Source organism: Podarcis melisellensis (genome assembly GCF_964234715.1).
Source record: "Podarcis melisellensis genome assembly, chromosome: 9".
Classification (NCBI taxonomy): domain Eukaryota; kingdom Metazoa; phylum Chordata; class Lepidosauria; order Squamata; family Lacertidae; genus Podarcis; species Podarcis melisellensis.
Genome location: NC_138541.1, coordinates 14,505,233 through 14,525,673, shown reverse-complemented (window position 1 = coordinate 14,525,673; position 20,441 = coordinate 14,505,233). Strand labels below are relative to the sequence as shown.

General features: G+C 46.7%; 1 protein-coding gene across 6 annotated transcripts in view; it reads left to right on the top strand.

The window, feature by feature from the left end:
• Positions 1 to 20,441, top strand: part of MAPK10 (mitogen-activated protein kinase 10) — a 236,881-nt gene that overhangs the window by 58,567 nt on the left and 157,873 nt on the right. For 4 of the 6 annotated variants that reach the window (XM_081925122.1, XM_081925125.1, XM_081925121.1 and 1 more), the window contains exon 2: positions 4,265 to 4,478. The exons of the other annotated variants lie outside the window; for them this stretch is intronic. The gene's annotated coding sequence lies outside the window, so the exon portion shown is untranslated. The remainder of the gene's footprint in view (positions 1 to 4,264; positions 4,479 to 20,441) is intronic. 6 annotated transcript variants of the gene reach the window in all.

Sequence of the window (20,441 nt, the reverse complement as noted above, 5' to 3'; positions counted from 1 at the left end):
ACAGTTACATTACACTAAGCAGAGCAGCTCTCTGATGTAAACAAATTTGCAGGAAGCTTTGGACAAGGAAATGTGGATGATAAAAAAAGAGTTGATGATAAAAGATCATGAGTTCTGCTTACAGAGGCCTGGTCTATATTATCAATATACAGTGGTACCTAGGGTTACATACACTTCAGGTTACATATGCTTCAGGTTACAGACTACTCTAACCCAGAAATAGTGCTTCAGGTTAAGAACTTTGCTTCAGGATGAGAACAGAAATTGTGCTCCGGCGGCACGGCAACAGCAGGAGGCCCCATTAGCTAAAGTGGTGCTTCAGTTAAGAACAGTTTCAGGTTAAGAACGGACCTCTGGAACGAATTAAGTACTTAACCTGAGGTACCACTGTATATCAGATTTATACAACTTTACCTCTTGTGGCTTTTCCTAAAGCATGCGTGGGGAACCTTCTTCTACTTGGGGTCCACATTACATCACAGGCAAACTTTGGAGGCCTCACACCAGTAGTGGACAGGGCCATAGGCAAATGTGCGTATGCTGTAACCTGAATGATCTCCATTCTGTCCAGCAATGCAGACTTTACCCTTTGGAATTTTGCTGAACTTGAACTTTCTAGCCTAGACAGCTGTTCCTCTTTGAATGGTGGGGTACATCCCAGCCATGCAAAAATTAGATGTTTCTATCTATGTACACATCTTTCCATCCAGGCAATGCAAAAGGCAGTATCACTGTTCATTGATACATCCCAACCAGGCAAAAGTTCTCAAGGAGGGCAGAAAGCTTGGTCAGGAAAGGGCATGGTCTGGAGAAAAAGAGGTGCAGTCAGTCTTGAGGGACAGAGAGAGGGGCTTGAGGTTCTCCATCCCTGCCCCAAAGGATTCTGGGAACTGTAGTTCGTAAGGCACTAAGAAGGTTCATAGCCTCCACAAATGATGATTCCCAGGATTCCCTGGGAAAGGTTCTTAAACTTAGTTTAAATCTTTAGCTTGGATATGCCAAGAAGGAGGAGAAGAAGAAGAAAGCCCGGGAAGTGAGTTGTGCTGAAGAATCACCTGAAACATGAATTTGTAATATGGAAAGCAATTCTAAACAAGAGGAAAAAGTGTGAAGAGGCAGTTTTGCTATAAAGACACAGAGAAACCACAGATTGTCAAGGTTTCCCAGCAGGTATCCACACAGAAAAATAGATGTGTTTGTAATTATCACATTTACAGTCGGTGTGGCTGATGTTTTAATTCCCTGCATGGAAGTGCTTTCTGTGGAGGGAATTCATAATATCTGAAGCAGCATTAAATCTCATTTAAATCCACGAGACTTAAATTTTGTCTACTGGCAAGATTAGCTCAACTCATGTTGCTTCTTGAGACAGAGGACAAGATGGCCCCCAATCCATACCTCCCGGAGAAGCCAACCAGGTTGACTCTTGAGTCTTACTCTCAGCGCTGGTGATGAGACATTGTCCTCCATCTTACCTGAGGGCAGAAAGCTAGAATAGGAGGTGCAAGGCAGGCCGTGAGGTGCATGCACTCTGCCCCCCAAACACCTTGCTGTTATTTCCTGATACCTAACACCTGCCACCTGAGGTAGCTTCTTCACTCTGCCTAATAGTAGGGGCAGCTCTGCTGACTGGTAAACTTAACACTCTATGGGGGAAGACCCATAAAACTATAGATCTATATGCAGATTCTAGTCGTTCCGTGATGAGTTTTCTCGCATCATTTCTCGCTCTTCCTTATTACACTTCTACTCATCCCAGAAACATTGTTTTCCCCCAACCACACCTTGGAAGCTTTATTCTATACCCTCCGACATTTCTCCGAAGAAAATAGGGACGTCCCATTCCATAATGATAATTTTACTATTTATACCCCACACATCTTGCTGGGTTGCCCCAACCATTCTGGGCAACTTCCAACACACACACACACACACACACACCCCACACCATAATAAAACATTAAACTGTTTAAAAAGCTTCCCTATACAGGATTGCCTTCAGATGCCTTGGAGGTTGGATAACTCCATTTTTAGTATATGTGCTGCCGAAGCGAGCACGGAGGTTGGATAACTCCATACCCTCCAATATTTCCCCAATGAAAATAATTAAGGAATAGTTAATTAATTTTTTATTTGATTGATATAATGTTGTATAAATCTTTGTCTTTTTTTTCTTTATATCTTTTTTTGGTCTTTGTTTCAAAAAAATTATTTCCCCCCTTTCTTTTCTTTTTTATATTTAAATCTGAAATATTTACCTTCGTTGTATGCTTGTATTTTAAACCAATAAAGATTTAATTTAAAAAAAGTAAAAGTAAATAGGGACGTCCTAAGGAGAAGTGGGACATTCCGGGATCAAATCAGAAACCGGGATGGCTTCTCTAAATTAGGGACACCACACCCCTAGAAAATAGGGACACTTGGAGGGTCTGTTATACATCCAAACTATCTGTGTCAGCGAGCTCCTCCCCAACTTAAAAACAAAACACCTGGAGAAAAATAGATGGTGAAAATACAGGAGAAGGTATGCAAATATTCTTATTTAACCTACAGACCAATCCATACCCCTGATCTGCCTTGCTACAGAGGGTCTGGCTGCGGGTGAAGATGTCCCTCCACTGGCCTTCGCCATCAATGGAGCTCTTCATCATCATTGAGAGCCAGTGTGGTGTAGTGGTTAGGAGCGGTAGTCTCGTAATCTGGTGAACCGGGTTCGCTTCCCCGCTCCTCCACATGCAGCTGCTGCATGACCTTGGGCCAGACACGCTTCTCTGAAGTCTCTCAGCCCCACTCACCTCACAGAGTGTTTGTTGTGGGGGAGGAAGGGAAAGGAGATTGTTAGCCGCTTTGAGACTCCTTAAAGGGAGTGAAAGGCGGGATATCAAATCCAAACTCCTCCTCTTCTTCTTCTTCTCTTCTTCATGATTGCTGACAGCCACCATTTTTCAATTGTTCACCACTTATATATATACTAGGAAGTAGGCTGTTGAAATCAGAGACCTGCCACCCTCTCCGTAATTTTCTTTTAGGATAGCCTCAGAGTATTGCATCTTGTCAGCAATGCCTGTGCATTTTTGGAGTGTTTTTAACCTGTTCGCTGTGCTCTCAGTACAGTACATTTTCGGCCTGCATCCAACTCAATTATGGGCAGTATATGGAATGAATTTAATTAGATTTGCCATAGCCGAAAGGAAGTCTGTGTAATGTAGAGTCAGGAGAAGCTGTCCATTGCTGTTGTTAAGATTTTGCAAAGAAAACCAGAGAAAGTTGATGGCTGATGCATTTTGCGTTTTAATGATGTATTTTGATGCAAAACCAAGGGCCAAATTGGATGTGAAAATAAATGCACCTGAATCTAATGAGCAGGGTATTTTTTTATTTTTATTTTAAAAGGAAATTATATCAGTTGGAGCTAATAATATCAATGAGATTGAGCAGGCATGGGAAGGGGGTTGCGAAGACCCACCCTTCATAGCTGTCAACTTTTCCCTTTTCTTGCGAGGAATCGTATTCGGAATAAGGGAATTTCCCTTTAAAAAAAAGGGGGGAACATTGACAGCTATGCCACCCTTCCCTCTGCTGCAGTCCTGAGGAAAACAAGTCTTTGCTTTGGGGAAACCTTCTGTTAGCATTGTCTTTTGTTATGAGGTCCCAAGTATGCAAATCATATTAGTTGTTCTACACTGCAAGTTTTTTTCCAGATTGCAAGCTGATAGCAGAAAGCTGGGAATCAATTATGTACATTGATGGTGCTATATAAGTAATAAAGGTAAACGTAAAGGGACCCCTGACCATTAGGTCCAGTTGTGGCCGACTCTGGGGTTGTGGCACTCATCTTGCTGTATTGGCTGAGGGAGCCGGCGTACAGCTTCTGGTCATGTGCCACAATGACTAAGCCACTTCTGGCAAACAAGAGTAGCGCATGGAAACGCTGTTTACCTTCCCACGGGAGCGGTACCTATTTATCTACTTGCACTTTTCTGGCGTGTTTTCAAACTGCTAGGTTGGCAGGAGCAGGGACCAAGCAATGGGAGCTCACCCCGTCACGGGGATTCAAACCGCCAACCTTCTGATCGGCAAGCCCTAGGCTCTGTGGTTTAACTCACAGCACCACCTGTGTCCCACCAATATAAGTAATAGCGCATAGCAATAAGTAGAAGAATTGTGTGTGTGGTTTTTTGGGGTGTGGGGGTATGGAAGGAGAGCTTTTAATTTCAGCAATCGCCAGCAATCAACCTCTCTTGGTTTTTCAAATGTTTGGCAGGTGTGAAACTGGGGATTCAAGCCCTCCCTGCATTGCCTTTTCTCTGAGCTCCAGATGAAGCGGAGACTTTGCAGACAAGAGCACCTAAGGAGGGAGAGCGGCAGCAGGAGGAGTTGGCGTTCAGCTGCAGAGCTTCAAGTCTTCCCATCCATAGGTGGCCAAGCACCAGCATTTTAAAGGTCTCCATCTCCCTTTCCTGCCTTTAGACACTAAGGTATGTCTCTTTTGCCGTAGGAATTCAGGTGGCGCTTGGCCGTGTGGTCTCTGCCTCGGTATTGACGCCTCTTGCCTTCCTCTGCTTTTTAATTCCAAGCACTTAATTCTTGGCTTGCTCATATTCTGCTTCTGCTGCCCTTCTCTTCCATGTGCCAGCTTGTTCCTCCCACTCTCCAAGCCAGCGCTTAGCACTGTGTGCTTTCAATATGTTCCCACACCCTGTCCTACAGCCAGCGGTTTCATGGTAACAACGATGGTTGCATTTCTAAACGGTAGGTTGAGTTACAGATAGGTAGCCGTGTTGGTCTGCCATAGTCAAAACAAAAAAAAATTCCTTCCAGTAGCACCTTAAAGACCAACTAAGTTAGTTCTTGGTATGAGCTTTCGTGTGCATGCACACTTCTTCAGATAGGTTGAGGCTAGAGAAGGATACGGGCTGGCTGAGTGGCAGATTCAGTACATACTTTCCCTGCAGAAGATCTCAGGTTCAGTCTCCAGCCTCTGCAGGTAAAGCTGAAAAAGTCCTCTGCCCATAGCTGTCAACTTACAGATTTGAAAATAAGGGACCAGCAGCCAAAATAAGGGATTTTCCAAGCACAGGTATGTTCAACTTCTGAGCCTCTCCAAGCCAAAGGCAGAAAGCCCAGCCAGCAGCCAAACGAAGCCTCAAGCGATGGTTCCCACAGCGCAGCAACCCGGCAAAGGGGATGCAGCAAGGAAAACCACCGTCACCTCTCCGCTGGGGAGCGCTGAGCAAAGGCGAGTCCCCAGGCAATGCGGCCGATTTGATCAGCACAAGGCATGCAAACTCCACCCCCCAGTCATTCTTAGACTGGCTGGGAGGGAGGGAGAGGAGCTGCTTCCTTTGAAACCCAGGAAATTTAAGGGACATCATCAATAAGGGACAGCAGTGGGACACAGCGCTGGGATAAGGGACTTTCCTGCCAAATAAGGGACGGTTGACAGCTATGCCTCTGCCCCCAAACCTGGAGAACTTCTGCCTGTCAGTGTAGATAGCACTATGCTTGTTGAACCTGTGGCACAGCTTTTTATATTATTAATTTGTGTCTTTCTGCTTTCAAGCATCTGAAGCTCAAATGGCCTGTTCCAATATAAACAGAAATAATTCAAGAAGTAGCTTTATCTAGCATGGGTAAAGCAAAATTCCTTTTAGTTCTTGCAAAGAGCTCCAGTCATTTAGGGTGCTGAGTGCTGCAAGGTTTTGGGAGTACAAAGCAGTTGCAAACAAAGCAGTTTCCATCCCCTGATCCTAGCCAGAATTCCTGGCTAGCTTGATTTATTCCTGCTTGTTCAATCAATCAATATTTCCTTAATGCACAGAAAGAAAATTGCCTAACAGGCTGCTCCATCCCAGGCTTTGTGCTCGACTTGCAAGGCAGAGCCTGCCCAGGGAAAAAGAATTAAAGAGGTGGATTGACTATATGCAGATATGGAAGCTGAGGCTTGTATTGGCCTCTTAGCATCAAGCTTTCAGCAGTTTCCAAGGTTCTTGGTACACAGCGAAGCCAGCCAGCTGTTGATCTGAGGACCAGACTGGATGCAGGACTTGGAGACCAGCAGCTGCTGAGGCCCATCTTTTGTAGGATGGTCCATTTGCAATCCCTAGAGCCCCTCAGGCTGCCCATCTCCTTTCTTACCTGACTTCCCTGAGCATTTAACCAGAATTAAGAGGAAATAACTGGTGCAGCCACCTGTACCCAGCTTGCCATGTTGTTCAGGGTGGATTGGGTCACAAACAAAAAGGTATTTGCTGCCAGGTATGATAAGGTGAGCTCACTCAGTGAGGGGGTCCAAGGAGGGCATCTTGCCCCAACCCCTTGCTCCCAAGAACTGGCGTCACATATAAAGCTAGGAAGGGGAGATCTTGTAGCATCGAAAGGAAAAGTGTGCAGAACTTTATCTCCTCCCATGTTTGTTGCACCAGTCACTTTTGTCAATACCTGGCTCTAGTCTCCTGCACATTCTTCTTTCTGCTGCTTAAAGACCTGCCCATCCCCTTTTCTGGCTCCACTGCTTTGTGTGGAATAATAATAATAATAATAATAATAATAATAATAATAATAATAATAAAATTTATTTATTTATACCCCGCCGATCTGGCTGGGCTTTCTCAGCCACTCTGGGTGGCTTCCAATAGAATATTAAAATACAATAGTCTATTAAACATTAAAAGCTTCCCTAAACAGGGCTGCCTTCAGATGTTTTCTAAAAGTCTGGTAGTTGTTGTTCTCTTTGACATTTGGTGGGAGGGCGTTCCACAGGGTGGGTGCCACTACTGAGAAGGCCCTCTGCCTGGTTCCCTGTGACTTGGCTTCTCGCAGTGAGGGAACCGCCAGAAGGCCCTCGGCGCTGGCCCTCAGTGTCCGGGCGGAATGACACTGGAAGTGTTTACCGAGCATGGAAACCGCCTCCAACCATTTCATAACGGGGAGTGGCAGTGAGTCTCTCCAGGTCGATGTTACTTGTTGTTTTTTTGTGTTTTTTGGAGGTGCGTTCTATGATATGCTATTGGCACGATAATAGTGGTGGATCTAAACTAGACTGTCCGCACATCATTCCAATTTATTAGTTGTTCTGTGATGCTTCTCTAAAGTTAGTGCATTACTGCCATATGAAAAGTTGCAGGGTTTCAGCAGAGAGTTAGGGGACGTGCAGCAAGTGGAAGTGAGGCAGTGTGTCTCTACTCTGAAACTTAAGCAATATTGAAAGCAGGATCATTAATTAAGGCTAAAACAACAAAACAATACCCCCCAACATATTTTAAAGGCTTAGAATATGAATAGGCCAAAGGCCTGGTTGAAGAGGACATGCACCAATTAGAAGTGTGTTTCTACCCTGAAAGCACCCTGCAATACTGAAAATGGAATCATGTATAACTGCCCCAATACCACCTTGAGCAAAGATTGCAATGAATTCTTAATAAAAAGGACACAAGCAGGAATTCTGTGTTGGGGACTGCTGTATGAGCCCAAAGCAATTGTTGGGGAGGGGGCTTCCCATGGTAACTGAATTTCCTTTTTAAATGCAGTTTTATTTTTTAATCCCCCCCCCCCAGTTTAAAGCTACTGGTGGCCACAGTGCTGCTGCTGTGCCCTTGAAATTGCTGGCAGACTCAGTGGCTTTTAAACTAGAAAAGAATTTGTGCCTCCCCAAGCACAAATCAGTGTTTCAAACAGTCTGGGCTGCTTTTGCCCTAATTCTTGCTTTGCCTGAAATGCTTAGAATGAGGTGGCTGCATAAGTAAGGCTCCATTCATGTCTATATTTTCCTTATAATTTGCTTAGGATACTTTCGATTGCAATTGACACATAAGTATAGAGGTGAAAGCCCGACCCACAATCTCTTATTAATTCTTGTTAATCGTTTGCATCAGCAGGGCTTCTGTGTTTAAGCTGCAGGCACCAAAATCATACTTTCCTGAGCATGTAATAGTACCCTTTTTGGTCTGCCTTTTCTCCTGCCCTCTATCCTCCATTCCCCCCCCCCCCACTTTTCAGATGATTCCTTGGAATGCTGGAACAGTGATGGTAACAGCCTCAGGGGCAGAGCTAGTAGCAGGAACCGCCAATAGCCACAAGCGGAAGCCATAATTTTTCCACATTAATGCATGGCTCATTTTGGACGGAAGTAGCAGGGAGATGCTGGCTAACCTGTAGCAGGGTAAAGGTAAAAAGGTAAAGGGACCCCTGACCATTAGGTCCAGTCATGGCCGACTCTGGGGTTGCGGCGCTCATCTTGCTTTATTGGCCGAGGGAGCCGGCGTACAGCTTCCATGTCATGTGGCCAGCATGACTAAGCCGCTTCTAGTGAACCAGAGCAGCGCATGGAAACGCCGTTTACCTTCCCGCCAGAGCGGTACCTATTTATCTACTTGCTCTTTGATGTGCTTTCGAACTGCTAGGTTGGCAGGAGCAGGGACCAAGCAATGGGAGCTCACCCTGTCACGGGGATTCGAACTGCCGACCTTCTGATTGGCAAGTCCTAGGCTCTGTGGTTTAACCCACAGTGACACTGTGCTTGCAGGTATTTCAGGCAAACTCTGAAGGAGGCGACAGAGGGGGTTCTCTTCTTGCCTAACTTATATGTTTGCTTGTTTTCTTGTTTTACAATTTGTGTATACTGCGCGATTCTAATAAAAACCTCAAAGAAGGCCAGAAAAAGAATAAAACAATCAAATTATCAGCAAAGAAACAGTTAGAAACAAGTATTCCAAATAAAAATAAAATAAAATAATCAACAGTAAGCTAAAACCAGATTAAAACGTATGGCAACTTGTTTTTATAGACTTGCCAAAAGAAAAAAAATTTTTTTAGCAGGTGCTGAAAAAGAGCACCTGCCTAATATCAATAGGCGGGGAGTTCCGAAGTGTGGATGCTGCTGCAGTAAATGATTGATTTGTTGCAAGGGTAATGGGTATTATGTGACACATGTAACAGTGCCAGTTCTGTAGATCGAAGTGGTCAAGTTTGCACATACAGTCGTACCTTGGAAGTTGAATGGAATTTTTTTCCGGAAGTCCATTCGACTTCCTAAACATTCAGAAACCAAGGCGTAGCTTCTGATTGGCTGCAGGAAGCTCTCCTTAACAAACTACAGTTCCCAGGGTTATTGGGGGATGACAACCCATGGCTGTCTAAGTGCTATAAGGATGCTTTAGATGTATAGTGTGAATGTTGCCAGAAGGTCTATGTCTGGCATTAGGCAATGAGGCCAAAATCAAAGGACCAGAAGGGGACGCAAAGGAGCATTCACAATGGCTGAGAATTTTTTCTCAAAAATTGCCTTGCTGTGCTGTCAGGGAACTGACATCTAAAGCACCGCAGGTGCAAAGGCTCCCTGAGGTTGAGAGAGCAGTAGCAGCGGAAGAGGGAACCAGTAGAGGGCGAGCAAGAACTCCAAGGGAAAGTGAGTCGGAGGGATGGCTCAGAGACGCTTCAAGCGAAACCAGTGGGGAGGTCTCAGGACCTCCTATAGGGACACCCACACCTCGACGGAAACTGTCACGCCGAGAGGCCAGACGACGTGTTTCCGTTAAGGAGCTTTTATGTTGGAAACGTTTCCGAAAGCAGCCACTTTCGGATTCTACTAGTGATTGACGCAGCCATGCTGGAGGGGCTCCGTCACAGGCAGAGGTTTGAAAACCTGATCAAACTCTGAGGGACTTGCATTTTACGCACAAGCAGCTCATCGTCCCATCACAGCAATCCGAAAGTCACCGAAAGCCAGCTTGTGCAGAGAGAAGCATCATGAGCAACCCAGCCGGAACCGGGGGTGCAGGAGCAGCTGGAGGGGGTCCAAGCCTGGAAGAAAGGTACAGAGCGTTGGAGATCCAGTTGGCGCTGCAAACGGCGAGGCTTGAGGAGAGGAGGGCTCAGGATGCAGAAAAGGGAAAGGAGAAAACCACCCCGCTCGCCAGAAAGGTACCAGGATTGGTGCAGAAATTCGGGGGGGATCCCAGGAACTATCATGCCTTTAGAACAGAGATGCAATACGCTCTAAACTTGCAGTTTGATGACTTCCCCGACGAGGAATCGCGAGTGGCGTATGTGATTGGCCATCTCGAATCCGGGGCGAAAGATTGGGTTAGACCCCTGATGGCAGCGAATAATGAGATCTTAAAGGACACGAGGAAGTTTTTTCGTGCCATGGACCTGATGTTTTCCAGCGATATTGAGCAGGGGGTGGTGCGAAGGCAGTTAATGGCTTGCCAGCAAGGAAGCAGATCTGTCCGTGAGTACTGGACTGAATTTACTATGCTGATTCATAAATTGGGGTGGGACCTATCGGCGGAGCCCATCCAAATGCTTTTCGAAGAGGGGCTTTCTTCAACCGTCAAAGATGAGCTTTCCCGGGGGCCCAGGGCGGAGTCTATGGACCAATTAACCAAATCTGCGCTGGCCATAGGAGCGCGCCAGGAGGCGAGGGCTTTGGAAAGGCGGGAAGGGAAAGGAGACCGTTGGAGGGAGTTCCGCATTCCAGACATTCCAGAGCCATCTTTCCCGCCGGCAGAGCCGATGGAAGTTGGAACAGCGCGGGCGCGCGCAGTTTCAAATCCCAGTGAAGGGCGGAAGAAGGAGGGAAAGAGCGCCAAGAGATGTTATCTCTGCCAACAGCCAGGGCACTTTGCCAGAGTCTGCCCACAAAGAAAGGAATGGCAAGGGATGGCAGGAGCTGTTGGGGGAAAGGAAGAGGAAAGCAAGGAGCAAGTAAAAGCCAACGCCTGGCTGCCACCGTCGGGGCACAGCAGCCAGGCCAAAGAGCAATGAAAGTGCCCATGCCAGAACCTCCCAGACCTGCTTTAGTGATAGAGGTGTTACTAGAACTGCCAAACGGACACCCACTAAAGGTCAAGGCGCTTTTGGATTCAGGCAGCTCCTGTAATTTCATGAGTAAGGAGTTTGCAGCTGAGCACCAGATACAGACCATCCCTTTAAGTAACCCCTTGCAGGTGACTACGATTGACGGCAGAGAGCTGTTGGGGGGAGAAGTTAGCCAACAGACTGTCCCGATGATAATGAGAGTGGCAAGGCACACCGAACAGATAGCGTTTAATGTGGCCATCCTGGGAGGAGCGCCCATCATTTTGGGGATGAGCTGGCTGGCGCTACACGATCCGCTAGTGGGCTGGCATCAGAGGGTGGTCTCCTTTGGGTCAGCGCATTGCCTAGAACACTGCAAGGAGGGGAAGGTCTCGGGAGGAGACAGAGTCACCCTAGCGGGGATGGAAGTGATGGGCAAAGGGAAGGTGCCCCCGCAATACGCAGATCTGAGCAACGTATTCAGCGAAAGGGAAGCAGACAAACTGCCACCGCATAGACCCTTTGACTGTCAAATCAACCTACTCCCAGGGGCCCAACTCCCAGTAGGCAAGCTGTACGCCATGTCAGACAGGGAGATGCAGGAGCTGAGGGAGTTCATTGACAAAAACTTGAAGCGAGGTTTCATCAGAGAGTCCCGAGCGGTGGGGGGCAGCCCAGTGTTTTTTGTGGACAAAAAGAACACAGACAAACCGAGACTGGTGTGTGACTTTAGGGGCCTCAATGCAGTGTCGGAGCCCCTGGCTTTCCCTATGCCCCGAATTGACGACATTTTGACCAGAGTAAGGAAGGGAAAGATTTTTACAAAACTGGATCTGCGGGGGGCGTACAATCTGATACGCATAAGGAAGGGAGATGAATGGAAGACCACCATGTTTACCCCTTTGGGAGCCTTTGAATACCTCGTTATGCCCTTCGGTCTACAAGGGGGCTCCGCCTGTTTTCAAGCTTTTATAAACCACGTTCTGGGACCTTTGCTCTACAAGAACTGTGTGGCCTTTTTAGACGACGTGTTGGTGTATTCGGAAGATGAGGAACAGCATGTGAGGGACGTTCGAGAAGTGTTGGGCAGGCTGCAAGCCAACCAGCTGTGGGTGAAACTGGAGAAGTGCCAGTTTCATACCAAGGAGGTGGAATTCCTGGGGTACCGCTTGTCAGACAAGGGATTGGCCATGGATCCAGGCAAGGTTCAAGCGGTACTGGAATGGAAGACACCGAAGACCAAGAAGGACGTGCAAAGATTCTTGGGGTTTGGGAACTTTTATCGGAAGTTCATCAAGAACTTTGCCCACTTGACGGCGCCCATCACCGACTGCCTCAGCAGCAAGAAGAAATTTGTTTGGACGGTGGAGGCGGATCGAGCCTTTGAAGAACTGAAAAGGGCTTTCGCCTCGGAAGAACAACTTCTGCATGTGGATTTACAAAAACCCATGAGAGTGGAAACAGATGCATCCGACCGGGCTATAGGGGCGGTCCTTCTTCAACCGGGGAGGAGTGCGTCGGAGTGGAGACCGTGTGCATTCTTCTCGCGGAAACTGAATAAGTCCGAGAGGAATTACACGGTGTATGACAGGGAACTACTTGCCATTCACGAAGCATTCCGGAGGTGGAGACATTTATTAATTGGGGCACAACACAAGGTGCAAGTGTGCACCGACCACAAAAATTTAGAGTATTGGAGAACAGCTCGAGTGCTCAACCAACGACAAGTGAGATGGGCACAGGAATTCTCCAAATTTAACTTTGAGATTTGTTATGTGCCAGGCCCAGAAAACGTCAGGGCGGATGCGCTCTCACGCAAACCAGAATATTGGGAAGGGGAGGAGGTGATCGAAGAGAGACATGTCATCCCGGAGGACCGCTGGGTGTGTGGGGCGGCGCTGGTGGGGCAACGGGAACTGGTGGAGGAAACGGAAAATGATGAATATGCCCAGGATAAGCTCAGAGGTCTCAGGGGGGAGGGCGAGAGCCCCGGAGGTTTTGAGGAAAGAAATGGGGCATTGTATTACAAAGGGGCACTGTATATACCCGAAGGTGAATTGAGGAGGAGAGTACTCAAGCAGTTGCATGATAGCCCCACGGCGGGACATTTTGGGCAACACAAAACCATGTGGTTGGTTACCAGGGAATTTTGGTGGCCTAAGGTGAGGGAAGATGTAAGGGAGTATGTAAGAGGGTGTGACCAATGTCAGCGAGCCAAAGGGGAAAGAAGGGCGCCGGCAGGGTTATTAGAACCTTTACCCACACCAGAACGGCCTTGGGAAGCGATATCAATAGATTTTATGACGGATCTGCCAAGGTCCAAGGGGAAAACAGCCATCATGGTAGTAGTAGACCTGTTAACTAAGATGTGCCATTTTGTAGCATGCTCACATGCAGTCACAGCGGAAGAAACGGCGAAGTTGTTTGTGGAACATATCTTTAGGTTGCACGGGGCTCCCTCGAGGGTGATCTCAGATCGAGGCAAACAATTTACTTCCAGGTTCTGGAGGAAGCTCATGAGCTTGCTACACGTGGAAGTTAATTTTTCAACTGCCCGGCACCCTGAAACCAACGGGCAGGCGGAAAGGGCAAATGGCATTCTTCAACAATATCTTAGGTGTTATGTCAATGACAGAGAGAACGATTGGGTCGAAAAGTTGGGTCGAAAAGTTGGCGTTGGCAGAATTTGCCTACAATAATGCGGAGAATGTGTCCACAGGGATGAGTCCCTTTTTGGCTAATTACGGGTGTCACCCCAGGGCATTTCCAGGGGAAGGAGGGGAGAGATGGAGCGTTCCAGCGGCTGAACATTTTGTAGAAGAGATGGAAGCCATCCATCAGCAGCTCCAGCTCAACTTAGAAAGGGCCAAGGCACAATATAAGAAGCAGGCAGACAAGAACAGAAGGGAAGGTGAAACCATAAGGGTGGGGGATCAAGTGTGGTTGTCAACCCAAGGGTTGCCGTTCAAAGGGGGTTGTAAGAAACTGAGGCCCAGAAGATTGGGACCCTTTGAGGTGATTCAGCAGGTCAACCCGGTAGCTTTCAAACTCCGATTACCCAACCACATGAAATTGCACCCAGTGTTCCACAGGTCGTTACTGTCACCATACAGGGGGGGACGTGAAGGGGAGCACGTCAGGGGACCAGCCTTGGAAGAGAGGGAACGCCGCAACCATGTAGCGGAAATCCTCGATTCCAGGTGGAAGGGTAATCAGGTGGAGTATTTGGTGGCGTGGGAAGGGGAACCGGAGTCAGAAAACACCTGGGTAAGTGCAGAGGAAGTCAATGACGAGGTTTTAACAGAAACGTTCCACCAAAGGTTCCCGAGGAAACCTCAGCCTATAGCAAGGTTTAGGAGGGAGTATTTCGGCACCACCGATGAGGAAGAGGAAATGGAAGGGTTCACGGAGTCGGAGTTGGAAGATGGAGTGGACTCTGATGACGAAGAGTACCTAGAGAGTAGGAACAGCAACAAGTGGAAGGAAGTGTTCGCGACGTCGGAAGATGAGGGAGGTTCTTTCAGGGGTTTTACCTCCTCACCGCCAGTAGGAGAGGAGACGGGAGGGGGTGAAGGGGGCCCTGGAGGGGAGGTGGATGTCAGGGAACTGACATCTAAAGCGCCGCAGGTGCAAAGGCTCCCTGAGGTTGAGAGAGCAGTAGCAGCGGAAGAGGGAACCAGTAGAGGGCGAGCAAGAACTCCAAGGGAAAGTGAGTCGGAGGGATGGCTCAGAGACGCTTCAAGCGAAACCAGTGGGGAGGTCTCAGGACCTCCTATAGGGACACCCACACCTCGACGGAAACTGTCACGCCGAGAGGCCAGACGACGTGTTTCCGTTAAGGAGCTTTTATGTTGGAAACGTTTCCGAAAGCAGCCACTTTCGGATTCTACTAGTGATTGACGCAGCCATGCTGGAGGGGCTCCGTCACAGGCAGAGGTTTGAAAACCTGATCAAACTCTGAGGGACTTGCATTTTACGCACAAGCAGCTCATCGTCCCATCACATGTGCAAAGTAGAAAGGCTAATGCAGAACTAAGATAAGGTATGGAAAGTTCGTGGAATTATCTGAAGCAAAATACAAATACAGTGGTACCTCGGGTTACATACGCTTCAGGTTACAGACTCCGCTAACCCAGAAATAGTACCTCAGGTTAAGAACTTTGCTTCAGGATGAGAACAGAAATAGTGTTGTGGTGGCACGGTGGCAGCTAGAATCCCCATTAGCTAAAGTGGCACCTCAGGTTAAGAACGGTTTCAGGTTAAGAACGGACCTCCGGAACGAATTAAGTTCTTAACCCGAGGTACCACTGTACCAAGCGCTGTTTTTGGTGTGTTGGTGTCCTGGCTTGTTGCTCTTTTGAGCATACTTCAGGATTAATTGTTTGAATAAGGCTTTGAGAGAGAGAGAGAGAGAGAGAGAGAGAGAGAGAGAGAGAGAGAGAGAAAGGCTGCAATATTGTTATTCTGAAAAAACGAGAAAGATTTTATCTTGCAAGGTCCTATTTGCTGCATTGTAATAGTGCTGCAACATTATAAGGGAGCATTTGGATCCTGCCTCGTTCTCCTGCTACATTGAATGGGAGGAATGTTTGAGCAGGAAACTTCAGAAACTCGCTGGCTCCCAATATCTTAACTCCTCTTCTGTAGCAGAGTAAGCACAGTCTGCCTTAGAGCGGGATTCTGACTAGCTACTTGCCCTGTTAACCAAACTTCTCTTTCTCAAAGAAAGTGCAGGCTTTCTTTGATTTCACAGAAGCTGCCAACGTTCGCCAAGAAAAGCTGACTCTGCATTTTAACACTTCCAGCAGTACTTCTGTGTTTTATACTTACTTCAGATTTTGCATTTGTCGTGCTGCTGCAACAGTTACCCGAAAAAGAAGGGAAGGAAGAAGCAATCTTGCTAGCCTGGCGCTATTCTAAGACGGGAATCGCCAGGCTGTTGGACACAAGCCATGTACAATTGCCAAGAAACCTTTATGTGACTCCAGGGCCATTCTCATGGCTGCTGGTTCCTCAGAATGGCCCTAAAGCAAATATAATTGTTTGCCATGGCTTTGGAAGATATATAGCTGCTTAAAATACATATGAACATATAAAGATGCCCTAGGGTGTCTCATACCATTGTTACATCTACCTCAGTATTGTATACAGGGATAGGGATGTGGGTGGCGCTGTGGTCTAAACCACTGAGTCTCTTGGGCTTGCAGATCAGAAGGTCGGCGGTTTGAATCCTGGCAATGGGGTGAGCTCCCGTTGCTCTATACCAGTTCCTGCCAACCTAGCAGTTCGAAAGCATACCAGCGCGAGTAGATAAATAGATACCACTGCGGCAGGAAGGTAAATAGCATTTCTGTACGTTCTGGTTTCCATCATGGTGTTCCATTGTGCCAGAAGCAGTTTAGTTATGCTGGCCATATGGCCCGGAAAGCTGTCTGTGGACAAACACCAGCTCCATTGGCCTAAAAGAGGAGATGAGCACCGCAACCCTATAGTTGCCTTTGACTGGACTCATCCAGGGGTCCTTTACTTTTACTTTTTGTATGCAGGAGTAAGAAATTGAGTGGGGGGCATTCAGATAAGTGAACAACCACACCCCTGCTTGATTCTGGCCACAGAATCTACTCACTTTGCGACCCCATGGCACCTGTTGAAACTACCACTTGTCAGGTTTCAATGTTTGCTCGGAAGATGTAATGACAGGGGCAGGAATTTTTGTTGTGGTGGGGAGGGTAATAAGCCTTCTGTTTCCCTTTCCTTAAATATTTGGTCTGACCAGCAGCAGCTCTCCAGAGTCTCAAAGTTTTGCAGACTTATCTGCCTGTCTCTCACCCTACGTGTTAACGATGCTTGTTGTTGTTTAGTCATTTAGTCGTGTCCAACTCTTCATGACCCCATGGACCAGAGCATGCCAGGCTCTAACATTGCTAAGTGGGATCCAAACTGCAAGAGAAAGGCCATCCCATCCCACTCCACTGATCATCCTTTCTAGGAGAAGTTAGCTTACATTTGGAAAATTAGACACTTAAGAGCTGGTTCACACAAGCACATATATCACTCAATTTCTCCTTCCACTTGACGAGCCCTGAAGGCTTATATTCTGCAGTGCCTCATGAGCAATGTGATGCAAATTCTTATGTGCACCGTTACAATATGTTTTAATGGTTCAACACTGTTTCAACTCTGAATGCAGACTTATTATTTTGCTGTTTTATACCTGGTAAGAACTGGCTCCACTGAAAAGCCTTTCCTTTGAGGCAGGCCTGAGGAACGTCCAGCCCAAGGGACTAATTCAGCCTGTCCCAGGTCCCAGTTTGGCCTGCAAGGCTGTTTCCTCTGAACAATGTCATAAGCAACATCTGGTGTGGGACAGTTAAAAGTGTGGCGGGCAGTTAGAGATGTAGGGGTTCAGGGTCACCGGGGTGGGGTGGGGGGGTGGGTCAAAGACCCATTACCGTTTCTCCAGCAAGGTCCCTGTTTACAGCTTCTGTTGACAGCCTCCTAATCAGCATGAGAGCTATTTAGCTGTTGGAGCTAATCAGAATGAAAAGAGGTGAGTCAGTCACTGAGGATTGGCTCCTAGGTGTTGGGAGATCCTACACTTGAGTAGAAATCTGGCAGAAACACATGCCCGACTGGCATGTTCTCTCCCTCCTGGCTGGCTGGGAGATTCAAAAGCTTTCTCCAGCCCGAACATCACAGTGACTGATAGCAAGATCCATCAGCACACTTCAGGATCAGCAGAGTATAGGCAGTCAGCGTTCAGACTCAGTAGCACAGCTTTTGGCTAAACTACGCTTATTTACATATACAGTGGTACCTCGGGTTACACACGCTTCAGGTTACAGACTCTGCTAACCCAGAAATAGTACCTCGGGTTAAGAACTTTGCTTCAGGTTGAGAACAGAAATTGTGCTCCGGTGGCATGGCGGCAGCAGCAGGAGGCCCCATTAGCTAAAGTGGTGCTTCAGGTTAAGAACAGTTTCAGGTTAAGAATGGACCTCCAGAACGAATTAAGTACTTAACCCGAGGTACCACTGTACACACTCGGAGCATCATAACTCAGCTCCTTCCTCTTTAGCATCAGACAGCAAAGAGAAAAAACAAAAGGACAAATGTCCTAGATCACGGAAACACAGTAATAAAAACATCCTGTCTCCGTCTCTTCCCACAATGTGGAATGAGAACATACACCGTCATGTGATGAAAACAATCCCATGACTGCAGCATGGGGAATGAATCCTAACACTAGGGTCACTCTAGAGAAGGCATGCAGGAAGACCACTGAGGATGAGTTCTTCTGTATGCTGCAAAGCTACAGCATTTAGGAACACTGAAAACAGCAGTTTCTTCAGTTACAAGAGAACGGTGGTCAAGTTCTGTGATGTATAATGGAACTTCAAAAATAAATAAATCACAACTTAAATTACTCCAAAAAGCACTCCAAATAATTTGCCCATGCACAGAAAATAGATCTAGCTGAAGGAAAATGCATGGAGATCTGCATTGTTTGTTGCAATGTCTCCCCAATGATTCTTACTGATTCTTATTATAAGTTTATTGTATAATATTAGAAGGTTCTATCATATTAGATGAGTATGTTGTTGTGAGGGGGTGGGACTGTGACTGTCCTGAAGGGACCATGCAGTTCTAAAGTGGTCCCTACACTGCTGCTGTCAGTGCACAATTGGGAGCCTTGAAGTGCCCTCCTGATTATTCATTGGCAAGAGAGGCTTTGCTGTCAGCGCATATCAGCTGATAGGCAGTGACATCTAGTGTGTTGACTTCCCATGGGGATCTCTGTTGCTGATCTGTGCTCTTTATAGCATAGCTTGCTGCACTATGAAAAAAAATTGGTCACCAGATGTCATGATAATATCAGGTCATGTGGCCTGCTGGGGTGGGGGTGGGGATCCAGGATTTGGCCTTCCGGACTGATCCCGTTTCTCCACTCCTGATTTGAGGTGATACAAAAGGTTTCCCAAGATCTATCATGGACTGTTCACAAATACATGCAAATCCTTGATGATGTTGTCTTCTAGTGATGAGCATTCATGTATGTACTAGCCCCAATACATTTGCTTAATTCATTTAATTATAATGGTGGTGACTCCAGCCTCTGAAAATAAAATTTTGCCAAAATAAAACAGCAAAATAAGAAGTCTGCATTTGGAGTTGAAACAGTGTCGAACAATTAAAACATATTGTAACGGTGCACATAAGAATTTGCATCACATTGCTCAAGAGGCACTGCAGAATATAAGTTTTCAGGGCTTGTCAAAAGACAGGAAGAGATGTGGCTTTACGGAAATTATACTACAGCCGCAGAGCCACCACCAAGAAGTCTTCTCACTGTTGCCTGCTGATTGACAGGCCAGAAGGCAAGGCCTATGATGCCAACCTTTGGGTTCAGGTAGATTCATATCCTTCAGAAAACCTGGCCCTAGATCATATGGGACTTTAGAGTAGGTGTGAGGAACCTTTGGTCCTCTGAATGTTGCTAAACTACAGCTCCCATCAACCCAGCAAGCATGGTGAATGGCAAGGGATGATGGGAGTTGAAGTTCAGCAACATTGGGGGTGGGGCAGAGGTTCTTCAAACCTGTTTTAGAGGTTAACACCAGTGCTTCAAGTTGAGCAGCCATCACACAGGTACCACAATGGCAATTAATTTCAGTTATTAGTGTCACTATTGAAAGCTAAAGGCACCACAGAACTGCCAGATTGAATTAAATTTATTGAGGTTCCCACCCCAATAATGTCAGATCATGGAAAGAGAAAATAGTGTACAGATGAATAATGTTCATAATTACCTGCTGGTGTCTGGCGTGGTTATATGTACATATAATTTGAGAAATAGGCTGTTCCTTATCTTGAAGGCACAATAAGATTCTGTAGACATTTTCTGTTGACATCAATGGAAACAAAAGCAGGCCCCAGGCTCTGTTATTATAAAAACTTGTAATTAACCAGTAACATTTAAAAAACAAATGGAGATGAGGGTGATTTCCTTTGGATAACCTTCAAATCCGCAATGCATTGATAAATATAAAAATCATTCTGCAGACTTAATTCTCATTGAAACAGCTGATGACATTTTGTAGACTGCCAGAGGTTGTTGGGCCTTCCAAATAAGACCTTAGGATACCTTTGTTGGAAATGATGCCAATCTATAATGAAACAAATAAGCGGGCAAGACAGGACACGGTCTGGAAACAATGTTCTCTACTTGCTTTTAAAAAAAGGCGACAATGACAATGAACTCACCTGATTCTACAGCTGCTTTAGCATTGTTGTTGTTTAGTCATTTAGTTGTGTCCGACTCTTCGTGACCCCATGGACCAGAGCACACCAGGCACTTCTGTCTTCCACTGCCTCCTGCAGTTTGGTCAAACTCATGTTTGCGGCTTCGAGAACACTATCCAACCATCTTGTCCTCTGTCGTCCCCTTCTCCTTGTGCCTTCCATCTTTCCCAACATTAGGGTCTTTTCCAGGGAGTCTTCTCTTCTCATGAGGTGGCCAAAGTATTGGAGCCTCAGCTTCAGGATCTGCCCTTCCAGTGAGCACTCAGGGCTGATTTCCTTCAGAATGGAGAGGTTTGATCTTCTTGCAGCCCACGGGACTCTCAAGGGTCTCCTCCAGC